Source organism: Dipodomys ordii, unplaced genomic scaffold, assembly GCF_000151885.1.
Source record: "Dipodomys ordii isolate 6190 unplaced genomic scaffold, Dord_2.0 Scaffold104, whole genome shotgun sequence".
In the NCBI taxonomy this organism is placed as follows: domain Eukaryota; kingdom Metazoa; phylum Chordata; class Mammalia; order Rodentia; family Heteromyidae; genus Dipodomys; species Dipodomys ordii.
This window is the reverse complement of record NW_012267320.1, coordinates 7,131,592-7,144,444: the sequence shown is the minus strand read 5'-3', so window position 1 is coordinate 7,144,444 and position 12,853 is coordinate 7,131,592.

Below are 12,853 nucleotides of genomic sequence, written 5' to 3'. Positions count from 1 at the left end.
ATGTACTCATTACCTTGCCCATGTAATTGTAACCTCTCTGTACGGTATTTTCACAATAAAAAATAAAATAAAAAGGGAGTGGCGCTGTAGCTCAAGTGGTAGAGTGCTCGCCTTGAGCTGAAGAGCTGAAGGACAGCGCCCAGGCCCAGAGTTCAAGCCCCATGACTGACAAAAAACAAAAAAACAAAAATAAAATAAAATAAAATAAAGAGTTGATTGTTTTTTAACTCTTTACAATATTACTTCATTTCCTGAAAATAATGATATATATTAGTCTACAACTTCCAAACTCCAATGTTGGTGCTTTTAAAAAATGTTTTTAGGTAAATGTCATCACTTTCTTAATAATGACATAACAAACTTCTCTTTTTCAGCCCCCAGTGTTATGGGTTGTTCCTTATCACTTGATCACTTAAATTATTTTTACCTTGAAGGAATAATGGAGAAATGTGAAAAGACATATGCTACAATGATTTCATATTGTAACTAGTGATAATTTTAATAGAGATATCATATTTCAGCATGTCAAACAGTTATTTCAATTCTATTCCTAGAAATATAGCTGATACATACATTCATGGATATAGCTGATACATACATTCAAAGGCTCCACCATTTTCCCATTGTGCAGGTATGAGAATGAAGCCCAGAACCTTTTAAATTACCTATGATGCCAGAGGAAGACAATAGCCATAGTTGGTGTGGGAATAATTTGAGAGGGACATTTCTATTTAATGTAACAGAATCGACTTCTCATCTAAATAATTACTTCAAAGTTTATGGCCTGAAGCAAAACCTAAACTTTTATCTGTTTCCAAATTATCCTTTAGAAAGGTATGGAAAGCAGGAATAAGCTTACTCCCCCCCCCAAATAATACAATCAAGACAAAAGACTTCTCTTTAGAGAAAAAAAGCCAAAAATACAATATAGATAACTTGGATGACAAGAAAGAAAGCAACATTTACTCAAAGACTTTGTTGAATAAATTGGTGATATAATGATACCTGAGTACAGAATTGGCAGTAGAGGTTAATAAAAAAGAGAAATGGTGTAATAATGAGATAGTTTGCTAAGTAAGAGGTGGTGTGGTGATAGTTAATAGGCTCTGCATTAATCTCTTTTGATTATTACATCAATGGCATTTAGTAGTACATTTTGTTCAAGTAAAGAAATGTAAACTCTTCAGGTAGAAGAGCTTTAATTCAAAGCCATGTCTTCAATGCCCATTCCAAGACAGAGCTACTACCCTGTGTACTACCATGTTATGGATCAGGAAATCTATGCTGCTTCTGTCCAGTTGAGAGAAGGCCCACCTCAGTCCAGCATCACTGACTGTATCTGTCTTAAGAAGCTTGTGCAGCTCAAGTTTCAAAACACACACATCCAAACATTGCTTAAGTATTCACTTTATTAGCTCTTATACCAGATTAGGAGATATAAACTATTTTTCTCCCTAACCTGGAATAATTATTAGAAAAACTGTATCCACAGATCTTTATAATCTCTCTATATATGCAATTGTGTATTCTATTTCTAAAAATTTAAATGGATCTTGACTGGAAATTATTGGTTTGTTTGAATGGTTGAGTATCTAAATGCCCACAAATTACAATCCATGAGTAAATTGGTTAGTCTCGATTACAAATTATTCTCCAAAGACTTCAGTCAAATTACTCCAAATCTCCAATATAGCCCTGACCACAATTGAAATCCAAGAATGAAATTTATATAATCATTTTGACCTTTCCTAATAAAGCCAAATAATATAGCTTTGATGCTTTTCCCTCAAGTACCCTTATTTTATCCTACACAATTGATGGTGGAACTTATCCTTCATCATTTTAAGTTTCTTTCTGGAGGTTTCTCTCTCTCTCTCCCTCTCTCTCTCTCTCTCTCCCTCCCTCCCCCCAACCTCCCTACCTCTGTCTTTCTCTTTCTCTCTCTCTCTCTCACACACACACACACATACATACACACACACACACATACACACACTTCCTTATGACCTTGAACTATTCCACCTATCAATGAGCATCTTTTTCATTGTATTCTCTGAAAAAAATAACCAAGGTAAGTTATACTATGACAAATTTATAAAAAAGGAAAAATAATACCTTTTATTAATAACATTTATTACCCAGGTGATTATTTGAATTGAGCAATAAGCTCTGATCATGGTCATTTCCATCAGGAAGACCATGGATTAGAGATTGTTGTGATACCCCAGTCTTTTAATGGCTATCTTAGTTCAGGCTGCTGTAACAAAATATCTTAGACTAGAATCTGAGAAATCAAGAAGCCAAAAGATACATGATTAAGCTACATGCTCACACAGTAGGAAGGAGGTGAAGGAGAGGAAAGCCGGAGCACATTGGAATCTCTTCCCATTCTCAAAGATAGAATCATTCAGACTTAATCAGTTCTCTAACGTTCCTCTTCTTAATCCTATCAATACTGCATATTCCGTTCCAATGGAGGGGCAGGGAAAGCTTTGATCTTTCAGCAGCATCCAAAGACAAAGTTAATTTCTATTCTTACTTACGGAACAATGCCTTATGCAATTTCCAAGTTGGCCATGACACAGATCTAGTAGAAAGGTCCCCTATTGATTAAAAGGGAAAATGTTCATTTCTGTTGAGAGGGGAGGGGTCAGCATGCAATGATAACAAGGGACAAGGTAATAGAAAGAAACAATACTCAGTAGGGAACCAGACAACTAATTTATGTCCTGGAATCAACACAGAATCAGAAAATTGCCTATTTTTTGTAAGTCTCTATTCTTAATTATCTAGTAAAGGTGATAGCAATGAGAGAGCAAAGTGCTTGCCTGTCTCATATTCATTTTTAAAATAATAGACATAGAAAAACATTTCAAATTGTTTATCCACTTCTATAACCAAAGTGTGTATTTTGTACATAACTGACTGAACATATTATTTTAGTTATGATAAGGCTTGTTGCTCTCTGCGAAGAAATCTGTTCAACATTACTCCACTTTTTCTTTTCATTTTTGTTACTAAAGAATTGCCATACAAATACCTGACAGTATATGTATAATTTTTGTCTATTGTTTTAATATAGCCTTAAACTACAAATATTCACAAAATGACTTTATTTATATTGTAAAATTAATGATTATCCACTATAAGAGATTATAAAATGCGGGCACAACAAAATACTTTGGACAATCACCAATGTGATATCAAAACAGAAACCACAAATGATTCTGCTGGGTAATTTAGTGGTTTCTAAGAGTCATAGTTACTTTAAAGATGAAAAATTAAACAGCTAAAATCAATCACAAAAAATATAATCTACTTAGACCAACATTAAATATTTCAGAATGTAATAAATGTAAAATAATTCAAGATATTTTTTATTTTTCATTTTATTTTATTTTATTTTGCCAGTCCTGGGGCTTGAACTAAAGGCCTTTAATCTGTCCTTGAGCTTCTTTTGCTCAAGGTTAGCACTCCACCACTTGAGTCACAGTGCCACTTCTGGCTTTTTCTGTTTGTGTGGTACTGAGGAATCAAACCCAGGGCTTCATGCAAGTTAGGCAAGCACTCTACCGCTAAACCACCTTCCCAGCCCAGAGATGTTTTGTATTGTTTTCCACAGTAAGTCTCTGACATACAGAGAGCATTACAGTATATCCCTCATCCAATTGGGACCAGTAATTTCTCCAGTGCTCACTATTAGTGCTAGAGACTACCATATTGGACAGCTAAGATAAATATTAAAATTTATTTTCTTATAATTAAAAGAATACTAGCTAGGCATGATGTTTCACGAGTTATGCCTGTATCCTCGTTATCCAGAAAGCCAAGATCCAGGGAGGATCACAGTTTAAAGCCATTCTGGACAGAATACAAAATAGTTGGGAATAGAAATATTGCATCTCCAAAGTTTTCCCCTTCAAACAATGGAAAATTTGCTCCCACTATCTTTGGAAATTTGACCTTTACACAAGAGAAATATTTTTTACTTTTTCACATCTTTTTTCCCTTTGGAGAAACCTTATTTTGCAACATAGTTATTTTTCTACATTCATTTAAATGTTTTTAAGATGTAATGTTTTTTTTCACTTCAATGGAATTCCCAACCGTGATTTCATTAAACTTTGTCTCTTCTTTATACAACAATACGTTTATAATAATTTTCTAGTGTTTTGAGCCTTGTTTTATGGTCTTGATACTTGAACTCAGGGCCTGGGTACTGTCCATGGCCTTTTCTACTCAAGGCTAGTGCTCTACTGAGCGACAGCCCCACTTCGGGTTTTCTGGTGGTTAATTGGAGATAAGAGTCTAATGGACTTTCCTGCCCAGGCTGGCTTCAGAAAACCACTATCCTCAGATCTCAGCCTCCTGAGTAGCTAGGTTTACAGGGATGGGCCATCAGTATTTGGATTGAGCCATTTTTATTAATTACTTTCATCTCCTTTATTTTCTCTCTGAGATCTGAGTTGTAGAGCAATTTCTTGAAACAAATTTTCAATACTCTGAGCCTATGCTATACAACATTCTGTTACCCTCCTAACAATTGAAGATTTGATCTTCAGACAGTGTTCAGACAATGCTTTCAGATTATTGCTACATAATAGTTCTCTCATGATAAAATACAAAAATGCTAAACTGAGATTTTTTTTTGCTTGATAGAATAAATGGGCATGGTGATAAACCTAATTTTGTAATTTTGAGGGTTCTGTTTCAGAATTATCTGACATTTGACGGGAACACCTTATTCATATTTGGGAAACCCTATTTTTGTACAAGCAGAATAACTACCTACAGATGCATTATCACCAAAGGCTTTTTCATGTTCCTGCTTGTGTCAGAGACATTCATTGCACTCAGTATTCATGGTCTTTCTCTTCCTTAGTAACAGAATCTGGAGTTTCTCCCAGGAAACATATATATATATCCAGCCATATTCTACCAGAAGTCTATGCCACTACATTCTGTTCAGTAAGTTGTAAGCAAAAACTGAATCTAAGAACTAGAGAATGGCTTGGAATCCCCCATCTGAAGTGGTTAGAAATCAGGCCCATTCGAGATTTGTCCCAATGACTTGGAGCTGTGCAGAATGAAATACATATATAATAATGTTATATACATAGTTGCTCACTGACTCTCCCCCACCCCAACAATGTTAATGTGTTGGAAGTGAGCGAGACAGAAGAGTAACATACATACAATTCATTGAGTATCTATAAGCTAAACAAGTCAGGCAACATGGATGAATTTAAGCAAGCCTGAGCACATTGGAAAACAATTCTTCTAGGGTTCCAGGATCCTTTATATCATGCAAAATCGATTCTCCTGGCCTTTACATACATCAGCAGAATTCTAATAGGAATAGATGGCACAACAGCAACACAAAAGAAGTCTTATCCTATAGTCCAGTAGGAAAGGAGCCACGGAAGTCAGCGTCCTCTCTCTTCATCTTGCCACTGGGCACTATGCTGTACTCACCCAGAAATCAGAGAGCAACAGAGCTTATGGAACATATCAAGGAAGACATAGCAGAAGGAAAAGAAAAGGGATCTATTCTTATCTCTGCCCTGAAGCAACTCTGCTGTCCCTATCTTGCAGATATTTGTAAAGAGCAGAGCTCTCTGCTAGTAGGAAAGCAGACAGGTTACAACAATACAGTAGCAATTGTACCTCCATCACATCCAGCCAATTTGCCTTGTCTACATACCCACTTGGAAACAGAGTATTGGAAGACAAAGACAAAAAAACTATTTGCAAGCTGAAAGAAAAGGGTAAGACCTCAGTAGATGAATGGATCAAGAAAATGTGGTAGATATACACAATGGAATTCTATGCCTCCATCAGAAAGAATGACATTGCCCCATTGGTTAGGAAATGGAAAGACTTGGAAAAAATTATATTAAGTGAAGTAAGCCAGGCCCAAAGAAACATAGGTCCCATGGTTTCCCTTATTTGCAATAACTAGTATATGTCTGAGACAAACAGAAACTGTCAGACAAGTTGATGTTAGGCGAAATGAACCCCAAGATAAGGATTCAAATGTTTTTTTTCTTTCTTGCGATTGTTTCCAACATATTTATAAGATGATTTCTTTGTTGTTTCGTATGTACCTCCCCCACCGTATAACCCCTGTTTTCACTGTATTTGATGTTGATATAATTTGTGGAGGGGAAGGGAAAAAAACAAACTGTTTAAATAGGGTTACAGGTGGACCCATTACAACAATGTGATATACAAGATGTTATGTCGAAAAACGAACTTTACAACTTTGGTGGGGTGGAGGAGTGGGGGGGGTGTAGTAGTAAGGGGGTGTTGGGGTGGGGGTGCAGAGGGGAAGGGATGGTATGGGGAAACAAAGGAAGAGGCAACAATGCTTGATAAGAAATGTACTCACTATCTTTCCCATGTAATTGTAACCCCTCTGTATGGTATTTTCACAACAATAACAAAAAAAAGAGTAAGAGATATATAGTATGACCCATTCTCTCTTGGAAGCAGTTTCATATTTTAAGAAAATAGGACCTGGAAAATCATAAACTCTGATGGTTGATTATCCAGCTGTCAATAGAATAATATGACTTTTTTATTCATCTGTTGTGTTTTCCTCCTACTGTAGATTTATTGTTTTAAATTATAGCTTACATTTATTGTCTACTGTGTGCCTGAAAATAAGTGCTGTTTGTATTTCTCTATTACTCCTGGGGGGGACCTCATTAGTAAAATTAAGACTTAGTTTGAAAATAAAGATCATTTGATTGACTCTAATACCCTGTTCTCCACGTGAAGGTTGTTGGATTGAATAAAGTCACAAGTAAAAATTGTCAGCCTCTCTACCTATTTCCATAAGTGATTGATTTCGAGACATTAGCCAGAAGAGAAAGTAGTTTCATTGCAAAATGTACCTCAACTCTGCTCCCTACACAAAGCTAGTATCATGAGATAATTGTAGGTGTGGAACTATCCTTTTTCTTTGAAAACCTTAACAATTCATCCCATGCTAGAATACATTGGATCCTGGGTCCCAGAGAGGAATTTGTATCAAGTATTGTTTACCAAAAGCCTTGAATCTCAGTAAACACATGAGCGAACACTTGTCACTAAAATCAAGGTCAGACAGCCCCCTTGATGCTATTTATTCCCTAGGTTCACTCAAGAAGTACGCAGTGACCTGAAGGATATAGTTTTCTAAATTCATTACCACACATTACATTGACTTCTTTCGTTGTAATTAAAGTCCTCTTTTAATCATAACAAGTCTATATATGAGTTCATGCCTGATGTAGCTAGGAATAACATTACTATGAAGGAAGGTGGGAAGAAACCCTACAGGAACCAAGACCATTTTCATTATCCATCTCACATCTCTAATGCTAAACACACACATACACACCACACACACACATAAATATATATCATTAGTCATATAAAGGAGTTGCCATTTAACAATGCAGTTTATGAGCACACTATATCTTGATCAACTTTCTTGCTATCTAGTAGGGAGACACATTTGCTAGCAGCTTAGCTTCTGATCATCTTCAGTGTGGGAGTTTTCTCTCCATGGTGAGGATATTAACTTAAAAAAAATGTACTCTGGCTAGCTGTACTTGGAACATCTGGCAGTGCCTGGATGGTTTCCCCTTCTGGCAAGTTCTGCATGACATGTGGGCAGGGGACAGGCAGAGTGGGCTTGTCAAGGTCCACAACCAGATGGAGGAAGGAAAACACAAAATCTGAAAGCCATTATCCTAGATAAATGTTTTGTGAAATGAAACATTATACGTTACTCTATTATGACTCATGTCATGTCCACTCTATACAAGCTCTGCAAAGTAGTACATACTAGTCAGATTGAAAGCTAATTTCCCAAGATGTGATGGACTAAACATGATTGCATGCTCTGTCTCCATTCTTCTTACAATTACGTCTATAAAAAAAGGATTACATATGTCTTTCCTCTTGTCTGTTTTCCACTACAGGCTGACACATAAATCACGCCTGCTTTGTGATCCACCGGCCTGCTTTCCTTCTATCCCCTTAGACTTTCACACATTGGCAGTTACAAAGGATTTCAGGATTGACTCCTTATTTGAAAGGTTGTATATACACGTCACTAAAGAAATCTAGTTTAGGATCAGCCAAGTAGGGCACAGATACTTCCTTAGCTAAGGATCAGGAAGAAGACAATAAAAGGAGAAACGATCAAGGTAAAAAGACTGGAGAAGACAAAGCTTAGAGCACCGACAGCATTTCTGGTTCCTTCTCTGTGTAGATCCAGTTCTGCTCCTTCAGTAGTGGTAAAACATAAGGGTGTTCATGCTTTTCTTAAGAGTGTTTAACAGGAATTTAGTCTTTTTTTAAGTAAACGACATATCCAGCTTCTTCTTTTCCAGCCTTGCATGTGAAGCACGTGAAGCCAAGTGATCTAGAAACTTCCCTGGAGATATTAGTTGGCCAAATCTACTATCCCTGTCACCTACACAGATTCCCCCTATTTTTCTCATTAAAATTTGAATATCAAGAAAAAAGGAATAGCGGGAGAAGGAGACACCAGGTCTCTTGGCATCTTCCCTCTATGATGTCTTAAAACACACACACACACAACACTTTGTAATACCAGCACTTTCTAATACCAGTGATAAATACTTTCATCTTGTTTTGTTTTTTTTTTACTTTTTTTTTCAACTTGCCTCCATGGGACCAGTTAGACTTAAAGCAGACACTATAAACAAGTTCTGGTGGAATTATTTATCCAAGGACCCAATAACATTTGGAAAGAGCCTAATATTCATTGTAAAGAAAAGTGTTGGTAGAAGGCTGAGTACTATTTAAATATAACCTACTATCTTTAGAATCCTCTCATTTTTTAGACTTAGAAAATACTTACCAACCATAGATTGCACAATTTCATAGGTACCAATTAAGATCTACAGGACACACAGGTGGTAATAATTCAGAAAAGGTAAATGTCATACTGTGATGATGAAAATGAGTTTATTGTGGGACAGCGGTCATAAATGTCACAGAGCCCAAGATAATAGGCCCCTGTCCTTGATCAGCAGATTCCAGTTAGAGTTATGGCCAAGGGCACAAAGCATAGCACTTAGGACCTATCAGCAAGAAACCAGAAGCAAGAAAATAGGGGGGAAAAGTTTAAAAAATATAATAATTTGGTTGCCAAGGATGGAAACAGAAGCACGAGTCACAGCTAAAAGAAATGCAGCTGAAGGTGGAAGAAACATGGAAGAGCTGAATCACAGAGTAAGGAACAAAAGCCAGGGTACAAATAGTGGAATACCGTGAGTCAGCCATCCTCAGGAAAAGGAGCAAAGACAACTTTTCCGTTGAAGAACTTCCATTTAGGAGTGCTTGATGTCTGGGCAGTCAGCTCCCAAGTCAGCAGTGACCTGGGGCGGGTTGGAGCCTGTCTTTGAAACTTGAGAGTCTAATAGACACAAGGATTCCAAATGAAAGCTGGCCTGAAAGAATCCAGATCTCCTCAAAGAAAAAGGAAAGATATTATTCCAAGATGTGAATGAAGAAGCAAGCTAAAGAGGCAGAGGGCCCTACATAGCAGAGGCCTAGTCTTCAGGTGGTGGAGTTAAATCAGTGGATTGAGTTCCTGAAGGTGTTTTGGAAGACAGGAATCACACCTGGTCAGAATAATTCAGTGCAGAAAACACAAAATTTATTCTATTGTGCTCTGAATCTCTGATTCACTTATTTTTTATGTGTCTACTGTGATAGTTGCACAATTCTGTGCAAAGTGTCTGGGCTGATTGAATCCGTGTCTCATAAAATGCTATGATAAAGCAAAGCAATATAAAAGAGGGTGTGACAATGCTCCATAGGAAATGGACTCATTACCTTGCTCATGTAAGTGTAACCCCTCTGTACAGTATCTTTACAATAAAATATATATTAAAAAATAAGTCAAAGTAAAACAGTCAGTCATAAATCCTAAACATCATTTCATAATTTTCTAGCATATGTTTTTCCATAAATGAACTATGCAAATTTAAGTGTCTCTATGTATTTGGGTGTGTTTTCCAGTAAATTTGAGTACAAGCATATCTGAAGGATGAACATCTCTTTTATCCTCAAGTATGAGAAGATCTATTTGTATTCTCCTGCAGAAAATGTTTACCTTGTTCAATATGTTCTAGAAGATACTCTACAGACATCCTTCCTGGAGCTTGTCTTCCTTGAGTTTTTTTTATTTTTATTTTATTTTACTGACTTACTCCTAAGAAATGAAGCAGTTTGGGCTGAGTCAGTTCAACAGTTTGGAGTATCTTGAACCTACCACCTCCCAAATTGTCACACTTGTGGTCTTGTTCTTAAGAAACCGTTCCATACATAATACACTAAATGTCTTCTGGAGAAAACAATGCTATACTTTCAAGATTCTGAAGGCATTTCTTCATTACTCAGGCCTTGTAATAATTATTTGTAAATTCATTTTCATAGCATGATGCAGAAACACATTTTAAAAAACTGCTTCTTAGGATGGAGTCACATCAATAAAAATTGTGTCTATGTAATGAGTATATTTTCATGCATTAAATGTATTATGCATGTATACATATGCTTGAACACACTCATATACCCATTGTGTGTACAAGCCTTTAACTTTGGTCATGAATCAAGCTGTTGTGTTAAGCTGTAGACCTATCTACAAGGAAATGTTAGTACCCGTATTCTTCCACTTGAGCAAATTAAGGATATGAAAATATTTTAGAAATACTAGTTCTGTGCAGACACAAAGGGCCTGGGTACTGAACTCCCTCAGCTCTTCAGCTCAAAGCTAGCGCTCTATCACTTGCGCCACAGTGGCATTTTCTGGTTTATTGGAGGTAAGAGTCTCACAAACACTCCTACCTGGGCTGGCTTTGAATCCTAATCCTCAGATCTCATCCTCCTGAGTAGCTCCTGAGTGGCACAGGCATGAGCCACCAGCACCCAGCAGCTAGTCTACTTTTATATAAATAATATACTTAGCAACTTTATTTCACTGAGTACTATAATTATTAAAATAGGTTATTCAACTCTATAAATATATCTACTTTTCAAACCAAGGTCAACAAATAAAACAGATATAAATCAAAATTGCCACATAGTACACTTGAACTTCCAATCTCTTTCTATAAATTTGGTTAGGTAGTAAATTGGGAAGACACTCCATCTCTGTCTTACTCTAGAATAGATGAGGAGATTTTTCCTCTTGGTTGTATTTTCAACTGCATCTCATAAATGTCTTATATAACTGATTCATTCTTGCTGTTTGCTCTAATTTCTCGTCTACCACATCCCTCTATAAAACTGTGACTGGGAAATGAAGGCAAAGGAATAAATACAATATCTGTGACACAGATACATAGTCATCATTGACCTAAGTGCAGAGTCTGAGTTTGTTTGTAATTCTGAGAATTATAGGCATGATATTGACGCACATGGTAAATAAATCAATACATGAAATCTTAGGTTCCTTATATTCACATAAACAGGATTCAAAAAAATGCCATATTCTGAATTCCACTCATTGATACTTGAAATCCAAATATAGTTTAACCATTGACCTACAATTGCTAAAATTATTACAGTTGATCGGTAGTTAAAATCAGATACTAAAAGTTCCTATTCATCACTTACCTAATTTTCAAGAATATAATGAACAGATTATTTTTTTCTGAATTTTAACTTTATTTTAATTTTTAATTTTTGTTTTATTTAGTTAGTTTTTGCTTCTCATGGTCTACTTGTTCATAAGACTTACAAAATAAAAAAGATCAGTATTTATACCAGGGACTCAAAACAAGCAAAGCTATACATAAAAACAGAATTTTGAATCCATTGGCTCAAAAGTAGCCAATTTCCAAAATGAAAAGGAGCTACTAGAATGCATAAGCTTTAATCAGAATTTGACCTATATGTTTTCAGAAGCTTGAGGAAACAAACCAAAACCAGAATATCTAAAGAGTTTGCAAACACAACTTAACCATTTTAGGTGGTTGTAGCTCCTGATTCATAAACCATTATAAACAATTGGGCAAACAAAGGCTATTGGAGTCTCTTCAAAAGAATGGTGCAAATAGCAGGGAGAAAATTAATAACCAACAGATGCAGACATGAGCATGTGTGGCTGGCTGTGAGTATAGCATGTGCTCTTTTGCTTGGGCATGTGTCCTTTTAGCCCATGCACCACATATAATTTCAGGTAGTTTTCCATCACAAAAGAGGCTTGGATCCTTCTATAACAATAATTTGCACAAACATCCACTTAAGAACCTTAAATGGAAAAAAAGGGCTTTTCTCTTAGTTGCCTATGCTTTGTCCTGATAAGCAAACAAGCTACAGAAATAGGAAGTAAAAAGTAAAACAATGGTTTGGCTATTTTAGCTATTGGTGAGAGGAAACAACAACAACAACAACAAGCCAGAAGGTTTAATTGCTTCCATCCCATATCACTGTCCTTTTGTTCTTCATTCATAAACTCGCCAGATTTACAGTAAGTGGCTACTGTGTTCTGAGTAGCCAGAACTAGATGTTTAATGATGAGAATGAGAAACATAGCTATGTCTTCACAGGATTGATGACTTAGATAACAAAGCATCTAAGATACACATAGAGCAATAGAATAGTTCAAGTTGTAGAGGACCTTAGGAAGAATGAAGCCCAGTATCACTAACAGATGTACTCATCTTCCATCATTTTCACTGGGAATGTGGCTTAATGGTAGAGTGCTTGCCTAGCATTCATGAAGCCCTGGGTCCAATCCCTCAATACCACATAAACAGAAGAAGGCAGAAGTGCAACTTTGGCTCAAGTGGTAGAGTGCTATCCTTGAGCAAAAGAAGTT